Source organism: Fringilla coelebs, assembly GCF_963513975.1.
Source record: "Fringilla coelebs genome assembly, chromosome: 13".
NCBI lineage: Eukaryota > Metazoa > Chordata > Aves > Passeriformes > Fringillidae > Fringilla > Fringilla coelebs.
In genome coordinates, this window is record NC_140039.1 from 5,641,190 (window position 1) to 5,657,584 (window position 16,395).

Genomic DNA, 16,395 nt, shown 5'->3' on the forward strand with positions numbered 1-16,395 from the left:
TCATCATCTAACCATGTAGAAGAGAGGAATGCAGCTCTTGTTCTCCATCATGTCCAAGCTCCCTGTCCCTTCTCACCCACACACAGACCAGTTGTTCCAGCACAGCCTCCCTGAGGACTGCTGGGTTCCTGCTCTGCCACTGCCAGGGGTGCACCCGCTGAGAAGCTGCATCTTCTCAGCAAGCTCCAGTGCCATCCAGCACAGCTCCCTCTCCAGCAGCCAAACCCTCTAGCACTGAGCCAGGAGTCCACTCTCCCCAAGTGATAACAAAGTAATATATTGTTCATTTTTGTCTGAATCGATCTGGGCATGCATTGTAATTTACTCTGTGATCGGGTACTCCTTAACGAGATTTATCAGCCTGCCAGCCAGCCTTATCTTTAGCAGTGCCTATTATCAGGATGTATTTCTCAGCCAAGGTTAGCAGCAGCAGGAGCATCTCTGAACACCAGCTGCATGCTAATAATCCCACAGTAACGCCCAGGAGATGTGAAGCAGGTCCAGCAGAGCCCATATCCAGTCACCACGGGCCCCACTCCCATGGTGTAGGTGTAAGGTGTTCCTCCTGGCTATTTCACACACGTTTGACACAGGAACTGTGACTCCTCAGAAGCCATCTGAACCTGCATACAGAAGATTTCAAGTCTGCAGCAAAAACAATGCCTGCTAAGGGAAACCTGGCCAAGTCTGCAGAAAACAAATACAATACTCTATGTGGTTTTCCAACTGAATGGAAGAAAATCCAAGAAAAGCTAAGTTTATCAGAGGAGTCTTATTTAACCAAAACCTCCTTTTTTCATAGGCACTAGTGTTGACTAAAATATCCAGCCATACAGCTAGCAATTTGCTGCATCTGATAAAAGCAGATTCAAGCTGTCTGATTGCTCTGTTTTAAATTGCAGAGAGCCCCAAGTGTCTATCAGACACTCATTTCCAAACCAGAAGAAAATCAGCATCTCGGGAAGCTTCAGATTGGTCCCCCTAGGAGCTGCTTCCCCTGTCCCCTCACCCCAAAGTAGTGCAGCAGCAGCAAACTGGGTTTCAACCTCTTTCATGATCACAAGGGATCATTTCAAAGCAGGCTGGGAAGCCATCAGTGGTATGGCTTGGAAACTGAGGAAATCACAAACCAATATCCTGCAGTACCTGCACATAAAGCTTTCCAAACTTTAAATATAGCTATATTTTTTAATATTATCCCAAGAGACAACCCTATGTTGGCAGAGACCAAAACCCCCACGTGGAGGTGGCTGAGGGTACTCAGGGCTGTACTGCTAAGAGCCACCAAACCACTTTTCCCATGGGGAGCAGATGCACCACTGGAGGAGATAGCTGCATCCATGATTTTTACTCTGAAATGCATGTGTGCCTAGAGGACTGGATGCTTTGGTTTCTGTGGGCAATACTGCTTGACCACATTAAATGACTGCTGCTTCAAAAAAGCCCATGCACCCTGCTCCAGGCTTCAGGGCTGTGAGTCCTAATTCCAGCAGCAGAAATATTTTAATTAAATGAACTACCTTTATGGAATAAATCAAGTGATAAGCTTGAAAAATTAACTCCCGTAATCTTTCATGCTGCTGTGCAGGTCAATAAACTATTACACTAAAAGGCTGGGAAACGTTCTAGAAACATGAGTTGTTACAATGGAGATGGATGAGCCATTTTACTTCCCAAATTATACACAGCAGCATCTTTCCACACTCATGCCTTACACACCCTCTCCCATCCCCTCACCTGTTGCCCATGGCAGAGCTGGAGTGGCAGGGGCAGCATCTCCCACCTGCTTGGGGTACAGCTCCCAGCCATCCTCCCCAGAACCATCCCCCATCCTCAGCATCAGTCCTCACCTTGAGTGTTTCCTAACTCCTTCCAGCCCACATTTTGGGTACTATGATGGAGTCAGGAATCATGAGCTGCCTGCAGAGGGGTAATATGTCTTGGTGGGGCCAATTCAATTTTCAGCAGCTTCAGAACTTATTTTTAAATGTAAGATTCTTTTGAAAACCACCTTATTTTAACTTAAACCTCTGTTAGGAATAGCTGATAGCCATCTAGCTGGCACAGGGTGATTTGATACCCTGACCTGGATGGATGCTCCCACCAGCAGTGCCCAGTCTCTCTGGAGCTAGGAGGTAGGAACTGCTACAGCTGGGGTGGAAGAGCTGCAATTTTCCATCTCAAGAGTAAATGCAGCAAGAATGAAGCTGAGAAGCCAAAAGGAAAAGAAATGGTGAAGTTCACATTAAATGGTTGCTTAAAAATAATTTAGAAACATATTTACTCAATTTAATATGAACTGTGAAGGCATTTCCTTCCCCAGCTGCCCTTTCTGCAGACAGACAGATGCCTGTGGGACTTTGTGGCTCCTGAAGCCACAAGAGGAACCACCTCACTTAAACCCTTTAAGTAATTTAAAGAAGCCTCACTTTAAGAGTAGTTCAGGACCACTGCAGAAACCTGCTCCTCTAAAGGCTGGCAACACTCCCCTGACTTCCAGCCTGAAAAAAATCCCAGATTTGTTAAAAATACTTCTGCTTAGCTCGAGTTTGCTCCTCTTCTCCTCATGTCCTATTTGCTCTCGGCAAACAGATGACTGTTGGTCATACTTAACAGCTCTGAGTAAACCAGGGAATTATGTAAAGAGGGGAATTTCACAGCTCCTTCACAGAGCCAGTGCGGGTGTTTGTTCCCAGCAGCCAGTGGGATGTGCTGCCGCAGCTCCCTCACCCGGGCCTGGCTCAGCCAGGCACATCCCAGGATCCAGCCCCACAGCCTGGACCCTGCCCTGGCTCGGACAGAGCCCACACCTGCAGAGCCATGGGCAAACCCACACCACCAGCCTGGCCTCATACCCACACCCACACTTTGTGGGGTTATTCCCAAGCCACATACCTGTAGGATTGCTTTTCTTTTTCTTTGAGAATATTTTGTCTCTGAGTCAACCAAACCCCTCTGAAATCAAGGCTTACTGCTTCCACAGGCTTGGGAACCAGGTGCTCTTTGAGCTCCAAACAATTAAAATATCCTAACCCCAAAAAAAACCCTAAAAAGCCCTTCATGTCAAAGCTCAGAGACTGCTACTTATCTCCCAGCCATGACACAAATAATGGCCAAAGGCTGCTAGCTGTGGCATGGGACAATACAAAGCATTCATTGATCCCATCTGAAAATCCCAAAACAGATCTCTGAAATTAAGAAATTCCTATTATTGCTCCCAAAGGTGTCTCCAATTCCCCAAACTCTCCCTTTGTGTTCCAGTGTTTTGCTGTACTCTCTCTTCCATGGCAATGAGGTCTCTGGGCTAACTGTGCAAAACATCTTCTCACCACCTCACCTTTCTTCTAGGTTTTGGTTTGTGAGAAACACAAAAGCAGATGAAGGATTGTGCTCTGCCATGTGTTAGGACACAGAGTGATTCTCACTCTGTCCTGGGTGTAGGAATTCAGATTTTTGGTACAAAGAGGCCCCCAGAAAATCTACCTTTGAGGCTTTTCATCATTCCAGGGAAAAGGGTGGTGGAGGTGGTCCTATATCTATTCCCTTACAGCAACTCCTTCACAAGGAAATCACGGGAGAGGGCATCAAGGGATGAGAGCAGCATGAAGGACTTGGACTGTTCTCCAGAGACTTAAGGTCTCCTAATGTAGGGTTTATTTCACTTAAACTATCAAAAGATTTGAGCATCCAGTCTCAGCAAGTCACCATCTGCCCCAGGTGGGAGATGAGCATCTCCAGCATGAGAAGCCAAATCCCTCGCAAGGCATCACCCTGAGTGGGTACCAGTCTTTCCATCAACTTTGGAGAGATAAACCTGAAAGTGGGGCGGGGAGAGGGGCAGATAAACCCTCCCCTTTCCTTCCCAGAGGCCACGGCATGGCCAGCAGAGGGTCCCCGTGCCGAGCAGCCTGGGCAGAGAGGAGGCTCCCTGAGCACAGCACCGCTCACCCGCAGCACGCTGCCTTATTTTAGCAGGCAGAGCAGATGGCAGTGGGAAGATGAGGAGGCAAAGCAGCAGTGAAGAGAAGGCTTTGGAAATAAAACCTCATGCTCTGCTGAGGGAGTCTGGTGCATTTTGATGGTTGTAGCCAGAATGAGCTTTGAGGCAGCTCAAGGGTTCGCTGGTGGGGGACCTATAGCCATGGAGAGGAGAGACAGGGAAAAGCCTGCCCTGGTTCCCAAATACTGCTTGGCACAGACAGGGACAGCTGGCGCTGGCTCAGCACGGCCTCAGTGAGGCAGAAACAGAATTGAAATAATCCTCAGCAAAGGAGGCAGAGCCCTTGCAGAGGCTTCCAGCCCTGGTGAGAGGGTGCTTGGGCTCCACTGGCTCCTGCCCACGGGGCTGGGGCAAGCTGGGACTGTTCCCTTCCTCCGTATCACCATGGATTTTTGTGTGGCTGAGCCTGAACAGCTCTCAGGGCTGGATCTTCCCTGCCTGAAACAGGGGATGCTCTGCAGAGCACCCCAGGCTCTGAGCCTCTGCAGAGCTGGGGACCACAGCAGCAGCACACAGGGACCAGTCCAGCACTGAGCCTGGACTGCAGGGTATGTTGGGGAAGATGGTTTAGTCCCACCTGCCCTGTGCCACTGCCAGCACAGCCCCCCTGTGCCCCAGAGGCTGAACCCCACAGAACGGCTGCCAGGATGCCCAGAGATGCCATCCACATGGGGCAAGAGCTGTGATATCCCAGCTTCCTCCTGTCTCCCCTTCACCCTGTCACATCCACTGTGACCAGCAGCATAAAGCACAGCAGTAACCACAGCCGGGTCCCCCAGATCTCTGTGCATCTACTTTGCCATCAAACACACAAAATGTAACTACAGCAGCTGCACCTTTCAAATTGTTTCTCTTCCAAACACCTCAGAAAGTTGTTTAAGTTGCAAAGTATTACCTGGGGCTTTCTCATCAGATTCTTAATTAGCTGAAACGATTTGCTTTGTAGGGGAATTGCTTCCAGAAGCTCCTAAAGAGCTTTAAAATCAGCTCCAGGAACAGCCTCGGAAGGGAAATGCATTTCAGCTGGGCAGCGAGTCCAGCAGTGGGCTACACCTCTGCCCACCCTCATCCCAGCAAATTCTATTCTGCCACACAAAGAACTGAAGCAATTTTTAAGAAAAAGTTTGATATTTCCTTCTGTTGGTGCAGGAGGGTCCCCTGGCTGAGCTTCTCAAGCTGCTGTTTTCAGGCTGGGGGCACATTTAATTCCTGGATTCCTGGCATTGTCCTTGCTGGGAATTCCAGCTCCCCGCTGCTCTCAGCGCACCTGTGCTTGGCTGTGACTGCATCAGGACTACAAACCAGCCACCATTCAGTTTGCAAACAACAATTTAACAACCAGTGTTAAATCCAAGGAGGATGTTTTTTTCAAAGGGAAGGTGCCAGCATTCCCGTTAATAGGCTGCTTGCTTATAACAGCTCATTTTGTGTACTGCCTAGAAGATCTCACTTCTCTAGGTGCCATTTGAAGCAACATATTTAGAAACTCTTGGCAAAGTGCAAAGGAATAAATAATTTTGGATGTCCTTTTGCCAGAGAGCAGGCACATGAGTTCCTGCTCAGTTTCCTGAGAGTGTAGCTATGCTCCTGCTTTAAACTTTGGGTAATTTTCTTATCAATTTTCTTACGCCTGGCCAGGATTACCTTTAAAATTTGGGTAATTTGACATTAAAATTAACTGGGTGGCAGAGCAGCCACTTGCAGGTGGAACCCTGTGTCATCACCCCCAGTGCTGGAGGTAATCAGTCCCAAGCAGATGCTGGCATTCCCTCTGGGAGATCATGGAATCCTAGAACAATTTGAGTTGGAAGGGGCATTCAAGATCATCTAGTTCCAGCCCCCTGCCATGGGCAGGGACACCTGCCACTACACCAGGTCACTCCATGCCCCATCCAGACTGTCTTGAAGACTTCCAGGGATAGGGCACCCAGAGCTTCTCTGGACAATCTGTGCCAGGGTCTCACCATCCTCACAGAGGAGAGAAATTCAGTTTGCACTGGAGCAATCAATGTCCTTAGGAAGCAGGCAAGCCCCTGGAGACACTGGAGCCCTTGCTGGCCCAGCCTCTGGCACTCTCCTAAGCTTTGTCAGTTTCTCAAGGGACATTTCCTAATAACTCTCCTGTTTTCTCGGAATGATCACACATTTGATGGAGCATTTTATCCCCTGGTGGCTTCTAAATATTGCCTATGCTTTCTAAATATTACAGGGTGAACACACAAGGGAAGGAAAAGGGGAAGCCCAAGCTCTGGAAACCCCTTTCCACTTGCCCACAGGAGCAGGAAAGGGATAAAAATTGAAGAAGAAAAGGAGTGCAATCATTGCTGGATCAAGCATAAGCATCTCTGTTAATGCCCTGGCTTACAATTACAATCACTTACGTTAATAATGGCACCTCCTGGCTCATCCCTCCTACGCTCCCAGTGGTTGGAAAGGAGCTAGTTTACAGCCTTATGTGAAGAAAGAGGCTATGGAAGCACTGGGGTTTTTAAGGAATCCTGTCTCACCACAAAGGAAGCTGCAGCATGGCCTCTGTTTGCCCAGTGGAGCAGCTGCTCTTAGGCACAAAAACCCAGGGACACATAGGAAAAGGAAGCTGTTTCAGATGAAATGACAGGGGCAGGGATGATGATCTGTGCTGAGTGGGTTGACTGAGGGCCAGGAAATGAACAGGGAGTGGAAAAAGGAGGGACATGTCATTCCCTCTTCTGCTCTGTGAAGAAAATGCAGATTGAGGAAGCCAGGGTTCACAAGGTCCTGTGGCAAGGCTTTTAAGTAGGTACGAGGCAGATGAACTCCCTGGAGTGGGTCAAAGTGCCTGTTAAGGTTTGGTACCCAACTCCTCCTCATGCCAGGATATGGGTCCCCAGAAGCCATGCAAGAACTTCCTCTGGGAGAATAGAAGATTAGTACAAATAAACCTATTTCTAGCATCTGGGGCTTTGCCACCCAGCACCTGCCCTGGTGTGCCACATGGGGACCCACCTTCTGGGAGTGTCTCACACCTCCAGAAGACAAACTGTCCCTGTGAAACATTTTCCTCTCAATTTCCATAGCAAATGTCAACCAAAAAGGCATTCAATCATGTATTTCCACTCAGTCCCTAGCCCCTGTGACAGAAAAATCATTGGAAAGATGGCTGTGAGGTGGCCACAGGCCACACTAACAGCTCCACCACTGAGACTGAGAACCACTACACATTACTGGGTAATGTAAGAATGAAACATTGCTCAAAATATCCATTCAGAGACCTTCCCAGGCTCACAGTCTCAGTATGCTTCAAAGAATGAGCTTGCTTTCATTTTCTATTTCACTTTGGTGTTTATTTTTGCTTCAGGCTGGTGCCATCCACCTTCCCCAGCTCATCAGCCCAGTAACCAGGCCAGGGGGAGGAGGAAGGAGCAGAGACTCAGTGCACCTCCCTGGTCCATTCAGCTTTCTGGCTTTTCACATGCTGTGAGGTTTTGTGCTTAAATTAGAGGCTGAAGTGCCCTGGTTCACAGTGCTTGCTCCTCAGTGCTGCCCAGCAGAGAATGGCTGCATGCAGGGAATGCTGCACTGGAGCCCAGCTGAGTCCTGGGCACTGCAGCACTGCAGCACCCCGATTCCCCCAGCAGCATGAATTATACAAAGCCTCCCTCTCCACCACAGAGGAAAGCTTTGTTTCACAGGAGAACAGAGTTTATGCTGCAAAGCAGGAAAACTTGAGGAGAGAGACGATGGTGAGGGCCCAGCTCCCATCCCACATCTCCTGGCAGTGCCACCTGATGGGACAAGCTTGTGTCCCTCCAGCAAAGCCCCACCAGCAACCTGATCACCCCTGCCCATGGTAGGGGGATTGGAACCAGATGGGCTTTAAGATCCCTTCCCACCCAAACCATTCGGTGACCCTCTGATTTAATGGAGGGAGAACAGGAACACCCAGCTGGCCACCTCCTGAGCAGTAATTTTTAACCACACCAATAATGCCATTTCTTTTCATAGAAGTAAATGTCATTTCTTCCCTTGCCCAGCAGGGTTTTGTCAAACAGCCAGTGTACTCCCTGGAAGACGGGATCTTAGTCCTTACCTCGCATGGCTCGCCCCAGCACACGTGTACTCAGGGAAACAGGGCATCCCAGCACACAGCAAGGGCTGAATCCTGAACTACATGGTGTGTGGAACACTGTTAAACCAGGGTGAGCCCCTGCATTGGCTGAGTTGTAGATACCACAAACTGTCTTTCAGGTCCTGCTGATCCTTACAGAAGGACACAGCCTTCAACAGCACACACTCCGATAAAGGCTTGGACTTTTATCACAGCCCCAATGTCCTTCCAGCGCCCGAGCTGCCCATGTGGGCTTGTCCTGCCCATGGACTTTACCAGCACAGTTTGGATGTGGCAAGAAAGAAATCAACATAAGAGCCTGGCCTGAGCCAGCAAAACCCATCTTCAACAATCACATCCCATCATCAGCAGTCCTGTTGGATTCTTCCCCATCATGGACACACATTTCACCACTGGCAGCCCCTCTCCTCACTCTCATTTTGTTCCAGAGACCTTTACAGATCCTAAAGTCTGTAGGATACAACTGCAAAATGCCACTGGGTTCAACAGGAAAAACGATGGTGCTTTGGTATGTGGATCAACACCAGCAAACTCAGTCTGAGATGCTCCCATCTCAGCTGGAAAATTGAGCATCTCCACTGCAACCTAGCCCTAAAGCTGTCTCCTCCTCAGCCCACTCAGAAATCCACTGTTACAAAGCCAATTAAACGCTCGATTAAGTGTCCCAACATGTTCCCAAATAAAGCACTAACATGGCATGTTATTAAAAAAAATAGAAAGAAGAAAGATCCAGGTTGTATAATGGTCTGTGAGCCCATCAGGATAAGCTGTGGCTGCTCACAGGGGTGGAAAGAGGAGCTGAACAGCCAAATCCTCTCGCCATCTCCCACTAAAAGAGCTGTTTCTCTGTCTGCCCATCACAGCTTTAGACAAGACTCTGATTTAGGTGGTCCCACCATCCTCATCATCTGCTGCCGGTACCTGTTCACGGACCACAGCCCCCACGGTGCTCCTCAGAGCATGCTGCTCCAAAGGATCCCTCCAATCCAACTCCCCCCACACCTTTTGCCTTTGTAAGAGCAGTGTCTACCACCGCTCCACCAGCAGCTCCTGCTGTGGGCAAGGGGCACAGGAGCCCACACACCCCATTATGCAGTTCTGGACTCAGGGGTCAGTGCTGCCATGTCCTACCAGAGCTCAAGGAGACATCTCATAAAGCTGACCATCACAAACATGATCCAAGTGTGATCCAAACCCCTCTGACCCAAGCACTTTGTCTCCCAGGGTAGAGATGGCAATAACCTCCTGATGTTGGGTACCAGCCCCTGCCCTGGGGACTGATTCTGAGCTTCTTCAGACACTCATTGCTCAATGCAAGGCACAGCAGGAGCAGGAATGAGTGTCCAGGCTGTCCCCATTCCCCTGAGAGCTCCATGCCTCCTCTGTACCATTGCCCTCCTCTTCCCCCGCCTCCCTCCATCATCTCCTGCTCTTTGCTGCACCTGGCACAGCGTTAGGAGGGTGGCACAGGAACCCCCTTACTTTTCCCCCATGCCAGCTGTGCCTGAGTGAGGTGTCCACTGAGGTCTGCACCAGCTCCCTGTGAGGGGTCTCTGGGGAGCTGGGAGGACATCTCTGGGTTGGTGCTGCAGTGGACATCAGTGATACTGCCCAAAGCAGCAGAGGCACAAGGCTCCTCGAGGCACAGAGCTCCAGGGCTGCCCCACCAGAATGGCTGCTGGGCCTGACTTGACCAGCAAAGGCAGAAAACCCTGTGCCAGAACCAGGTGACCTGAATTTTGTGAATGAACTGGGTTTTTTGCTCTCCAGTACATAAATATATGAAACCCTTTCTGATATCTATAAAACCCTACGGCAGCTTTAGCTTGTCCTGCTTCCTCTCTGTGCTTCCACTTTGCCTATTTTTGCTGCCTTCAGCCTTTCATGTGCACATCAGTAACTCTTTTCAAAGCTTCTCAAGGTCAAGAAAGTCCCTAACAGGGTGCATTAGGGCAGTTATTGATCTTCTCTCTGCCTTTCCCGGAGCCGTTCCAAACTGTGAAACCTCAGTCAGGTGATGGAAAGTTACTCAGGCCCTTCAATGTTGGTGAATTTTAATATTCATGGCACCCAACTGGTGAGAATATCCAATCCAGTGCTCTTGCAGTGACAGCCCTGGACGTCTGTGTCCATGTCCCTGCTGCAAGGTCACTGTCCCTGTCTGTCTGCTCAAGGATGGCTTGAGTGAGTTTCTGAAGGATGAGTCTGTGGAAGTTTCATGGACAGAATACCATCACCCCTGAGAAGCAGGTCTGCAATACCTACCAAAATAAGCATTTGCTGAGAAAAGCTGTCAAAGTTTAGCTGGGGAGAACTGCCATGAAGACCTATTCATGTTATATGGGCAAAAAGCATTTTCCCAAATTTTTCCTTGTCACTTTCCAGGAAACCATGATCAATATCCCAAGGATGAAATTTCACCACCAATTAAAGCAGAACCCCCAGCGAGGTGGTGGCTCCAAGAGCTCTTACAGACTATTGGGAAGGATATCTGCAGTGGAGACTCAGGTGTCACATCTGCCCAGCTGCCACCTCAGCTCCAGCACCACAGGCTGGCCCAGAAGCAATCCTGATCTCCCCAAAGCCAAAGGGCTGCCTGTTGTAAACCCAAATCTTTTGACTGCCTGAGCCACAGTGAACACTCAGGCTTTGATCCTGACATATCCATTCACTTCCCAGCAAGACAGCTCTGGAGACACCTTGGCATGCTGGCCCTAGCAGCTTGCTAGCCCAATACAACAGGCAGCAGCTCCAAGTCCTAGGGCACAGCAAATGTGCTCTGGAAAACCAGCCTGGCATCGGGGAAGCACCGTTCACTTCAAATTTATCTTCATTTAAAAGGCAGAAATCCTCTACTTCGCTCAGCCACTGTCACTCCTCTCCAAATATTGTTCAGTTTTATGGACCATTGAAAACAATCTGCAGTGTGGGCAGCGGCTGCCTCAGAAGTATCAATCAGCAGGGTCCACATACAGCTGACATTTGTCCCTTAATAATATAATTGCAGCTCAAACAAGAAAGGAACCTGGAGCTCTGGGCTTTTTTACTGATTAAAGAAAGGAACAGCAGTTCTTAAGATAACTTTAAAGTGGCCAGAAGCTGAGAGCAGACACAGCAAGGCAAACCCCAGTGTGTGGAGCAGTCCCAGAAGTTCCAAAAATACAACCAGCAGAAGACAAGAGCCAGCAGCAGACACAGGGCTAACTTCTAATGGGGTTCTGCAGAAAATCCAGCAGTGAGGTCCAGCACAGAAACATGGACTGCATGAGTGGACCACCCACAGATGCTCCTCATCACCCATCAGGTAGGACCCCACTCTAAATTCAGACTTGCCTGCAAGGTTACAATTACCCCTGCCCCACTCCAGCCCCGTGTCTGCAGGAGGAGCTGTTGGAGAGCCCAGTGCTGCCCAGCCCAGCAGCAGGAACCAGCTTAATTACAGCAGGTTCAGCAGCACAGAAAACTCCTGAGTCACAGCAAGCTGTTAATTACCAGCCTTTAACAGGATTTGAGGGCTCAGGCCAGCGAAACCGCCTTCCTCGCCTTCCTCTCGTGCAGAGCTGCTATGCAGAGCTCTCAGTTTGACTTAAGTTTATGTGACTGACCCAAATATTCATACCCTCGGGGCTGGGGTATTGTTTAAAATCGTGATTTCTGCACAAAAATCTAGGAGTAACCCAGCAATTGCTGCACCCTGTGCTCTGTATCTCTAGCTACCTCTTTCTCCTGCAGGAAACTCCAGGGTCCAACCCCTTGCTCACCTTTCAGGAGAGGCACTTTGCTCTTCCTCTTGTCCCCGGAAAGGGGACTGGGTCATCCCAGCGCCCATCTGAGCTCCAGGGACACTGCCAAGCTGTCATTGCAGGACACTTGACTCAGGGAAAATAGCCTCAAAAGGGTGACTGACAACAGCTGCTCCCTGCTCCATCAGGAGCTGCAGAACATGTCCCTGCTGCCCTCTGAGCCTGGCAAGAACAACAGGACAATAACAGGACCTGGATTCCTATGGAAAAATGATGCCTGAAAAATGTAAGCTCCTGTCCCTACTTGTCACCCACCCTCCCTGTCACCCTACGAAGGCAGGCAGGTCTTTGGGAAGCATTTCTGATCATCCCATGAAGGACACAGGGCTCTCTGAGATGGGGAGCTGCTGGATCCTCAGTGCACACACACCTGTACTTCAGATGGCAGGAGGCAGGTTCTTCTTAAGGCACATATATCCTGCTTTTCCTCCTCGGAAGGAGGGGGGAATGGCCCCAGACGCCAGACCGGGGCTGGAATTTCCACCCCAGGACAGTGCTGAGCTGGAGGCTCTCTTAACCCCGCTAATCCTCTTTGCTTAGGAGCTAATTACATTCCCAGCGAGAGCAGGGACCCTTGGGAAGGGGGCAGGGAGGCAGGGCACAATCGGGGGTTGAACACAAGCTCCTCCCGGCAGCGAGGGCAGGTGCGGCAGGAGCCGGACGCTCCTCCCTGCTCCCTTTTTAAGCTCTTCTCTGAAACGTACGTGCCGACACCAAAATAATTTTGGCACAAAACCTTTCTCGGCTCTCCTTCTCTAACCCATCCTCCGGCTGCCGGCAGCGACACCCTGTTCTGCACTAAGGCTGATCTCACGGAGCTTTTTCCATCCCCCTGGAGTCCGTTTCCCCAGGCATTCCTCCCTGCTGCCGAGCGCAGGAGCTGCCGCGGCTGCTTCTGCAAGTAGGGCAGGTCAGCCCCATGCTCAGCATCAGCATCTCCTACCTGAGCAGTGCAGCAGCCCACCCTGGGGAGCTGTTCTGCTCAGGGACCAATTTTATGCAGCAGGAGCTCTTGGATTGTGATGAAAAGAGAGGTCCGGGGCTGTCCAGACAGTATTTGATACAGTGATCACAAGGTCCTTGCAAGAAATCCATCTGAACGGGCTGGTTTGCACCTGGCTGCAGGTACAAGGGAGCAGCAGAAAGGGAACGTGTCCTGTGAAGGGCTCAAGCAAACATTGCTCCTGCATCCTGTGATGCCACATCCAGGAAAATCACAGAATCCCAGATCTGAAGGGACCTTAAAGCTCATCTCATTCCACCCCCCTACCAAGAGCAGGGACACCATCCACTGGACCAGGTTACTCAAAGCCCCATCCAACTTGGCCATGAGCACTTACAGGGATGGGAAGTCCACAGGTTCCCTGGGAAACCTGTTCCTGTGTCACAACAACATGTGATAGGCATATACTATATTATATATATGCATATAATGCATGTAATAAGGAGCCCAAGAGCATCAACTGGTGAGATCAGACAGGGCAATGCAGCAGCAGCACCTATGACAACCTAAGTGTTATTAAAAAAAAAAAAGGGTTATTTTTACAATGCATGGGGAAATCAAGGGGAAAAAAAACAGTTTTAGCATCTGGATGGGGTATGACAACGACCACAAATCAGTAAGAGGACCCTCCTGAGGGTCAGGTGCCCATTGGAGGTCACAGCCTGGCACCCGGGAATCAGCAGTGCTCTGCAATGAAACTTGTCACTGCTCCTGTTTCAGGCTGTTTAATTAGGCAAAGGGGCATCCTGCCATGTTTATTTAGTAACACAACATGCATAGTTCATTTGTTCCTTAATACAAAACCCCTGGAGTCAATTGGGGTCAACTGGGGTTACTGGGAGAACATCATGCAAGCACAAGGCCAATCACACTATAAGCCAGCTCTTGCCAGATCACTTGTTCCCTCAGCAGATTGCCATAAACAGGAGAGATTTCTTTTGTCCCCAGTGAAATGACCCAGCACTTGGTCTTCCTGCAACAGAAATCTCTTCCCTTCCTGCATGGCACCAGGCTGAGGCTGTAGGGAATTTGGGAGAGTCCCAAAGTGTCACCTCTGGCTTGAGAATATCTCATAGTACTGCTCCCAGGATGCAGCTCCTGGAGGAGGTGTGAGGAGGTGGGAGGAAGATCCAGGCACCTGTACTCCTGGTATTTCACATAAACAACTTATTTAAAGCTGGGTAATATGTATTATGGCAAGCATGCAGAGGAAGTGGAAGTCAGGCACACTTTTGGGATTCCTGTGCTGGTCACCCACAGAGGAATGGGCCACCACAGTCCACACGCTTCTCCTGGCTACTGCCAAAATGCCACCCTTATCCCTAAACTCTTCACATGCCCTAGGCTTCCAGTTCTCACCAGCACCTTCTGATCATGCCCACCAAGACCCAAAGCCGGAGGAAAGCCAGCCTTGCTGGCAGACCTTCTGGAAACTCTGGGCTCAGAGGCACAACCCAGGTTCTCATGAGTGGGATACTCTTGGAGCATCCTTCACCTGCATAAGCATCAGTTTACAGTGGAGCAAAGACAATAAGAGAAGCACAAGTTACCCTTATCTTTGGGTGGCTTAGCACCTATGCAGCTCAGCCAGTGAGTTCACAGAAAACCAGCACTTTTAGTATTTTCTTCTCTTTTGGTAGGTTTGAGTGCACTTGGCTGAACAGAGTGCTGGGGAGGAGGCAGCTCCTTGGATACCTCCCCAGGAAGCTGCAGAGGGTGGGAGGGGACGGCAGGGACACAGAGCCTCCGACTCCATCTTTAGATCAGGAGTGGGATGGGAATGAAAATACCATGGGTATAATAACACATTTTTCCAGGGAAATCAGAAGTTTTAGGGGGTTGCAAGTAGGGGCAACAGCCTGCCCCGCTTTCTGGAAGTGACAATACAACTTTATTTGCAGGAAACACATGGTTTTAGCACTATTTTCCTACAAAACTCCATCTTTCTTCCAAAAACCGGGCCACTGTGGGCCATGCCCTCTCCCTCCCTGTGGCTGATGTTTTTTGGGCCCAGGGTGAAGCCTTGCCCAGGCTCCAGGGGTGTGTACAGAGCATGCTGCCAATCTCACCCACAGTTCATGCTCCTCTGCACTTACCAGACTTGGGATCAAATCCCTCATTAGTTTTCACACAACTTCCAAGGGCAGCTTATAGCCAAGGTCCTAATTCATCAAGCAATTAATGGATCAAGCCTCACTACTTCAAAGAGTGAGTTCTGGTATTTGCATGAAGCTCAGGGCTTGGGGCAAGCCCATGTGAGCTGCAGGCAAAAAGAGATCAGACCACAGAGCAATTTTCCCAGAAGATCAAGCAAACCTAGAGCCCAACCACATCAACAGACCTTGCAATGCTTTCCTTTCCTCAGAAAGTTTTTGTTAAAAACATCTACAGCACAAGTGTTGCACTCTTCCTCAATTCTTATAAAAATAAATCCCATAAACCAACCCAACCATGCAGAGCTCAGCAAAGGTTCAATGTAAAGGAAAACAAAGCCCATGAGAGCACAACGCCTGGGTAAGACTTGCTGTGGGTCTTCATTCTGTCTGAAGGCTCGCAGATGTTGCAGGGATGAGCTGCAGCAAGAAACACTAAGAGGAGCATTTATGCCAGGGTGGGTTTGCCCAAAAGTGTCCAAAGGCATTTATTTGCTCAAGAGCTTTGGGAACCTGGGCAGAGTCCAGCCTTCAAAATCTGAAATTTAATCCCAGGTGTCAGCTAGTGACCCTGGAGACAAGGGCTGAGGAGAGCTCACCTTTCCCTGGTACATGCAGAGATCACCCCATTACTGGCTACAACCCAACCCCAAATTAACTCTCTAATTAATAAATTAGCAGCTGGGTGCCAGCAAGCATTAAAGCCTTTTCACCAATCCATGAGCTTTCTGAAGCCTGGGAACACACTGCTGCCCAGGGGCATGCCAACACGGGGTTCAGCCCTACCCAAAGAACAAACACTTGGACAGCTTTCCTCACTCAAACCCCTGGGCCAGGGTGGAGGCAGTGGGGGAGCAACAACAGGAGCAGAGCACTGGCATTGAAAACAGCATTGTGTACCCTGAGATGGCCACTTGGGGGGTTTGCACCTCCACAGACACTCTGGGAAGGCGCCTCCTCCACTGCCAACGTGACCGTGAGCGGAGCAGCAGCAGCAGCTTCAGGAAGAACAGAAAATTACTGGGTGTAATTGAAACTGCAGGGAGGAGCTAGGGACATAAAATGTAATTATCTGCCATGGAATGGATCCAAGATTAGCAATCCTACTTCTGGTCATTTCAAGTTCCCATTAACTTCTCCATGTGCTGATGTTATCAATTCTGTGTCTTAACTGTCTGCGAGATGCAGCACTTCCAGGAGCAAGCCCTGGGCCTCCTCTGGTCAGGGTCTCAAATCACTTGTCCAGAAGGGGGTGAAGGGCCTGGAAGATGTCCCTCCCTAGGTGCCAAGGTGGAAGGGCTAGCCAGCTGAACCAGTTGCACCCCTCT

The 16,395-nt window shown here is 49.8% G+C and overlaps 1 protein-coding gene across 1 annotated transcript in view; it reads right to left on the reverse strand.

Moving 5' to 3' along the window:
* Positions 1 to 16,395, reverse strand: part of BSN (bassoon presynaptic cytomatrix protein) — a gene marked incomplete at its 5' end in the record, with an annotated part of 87,100 nt that overhangs the window by 24,162 nt on the left and 46,543 nt on the right. The window lies entirely within an intron of this gene.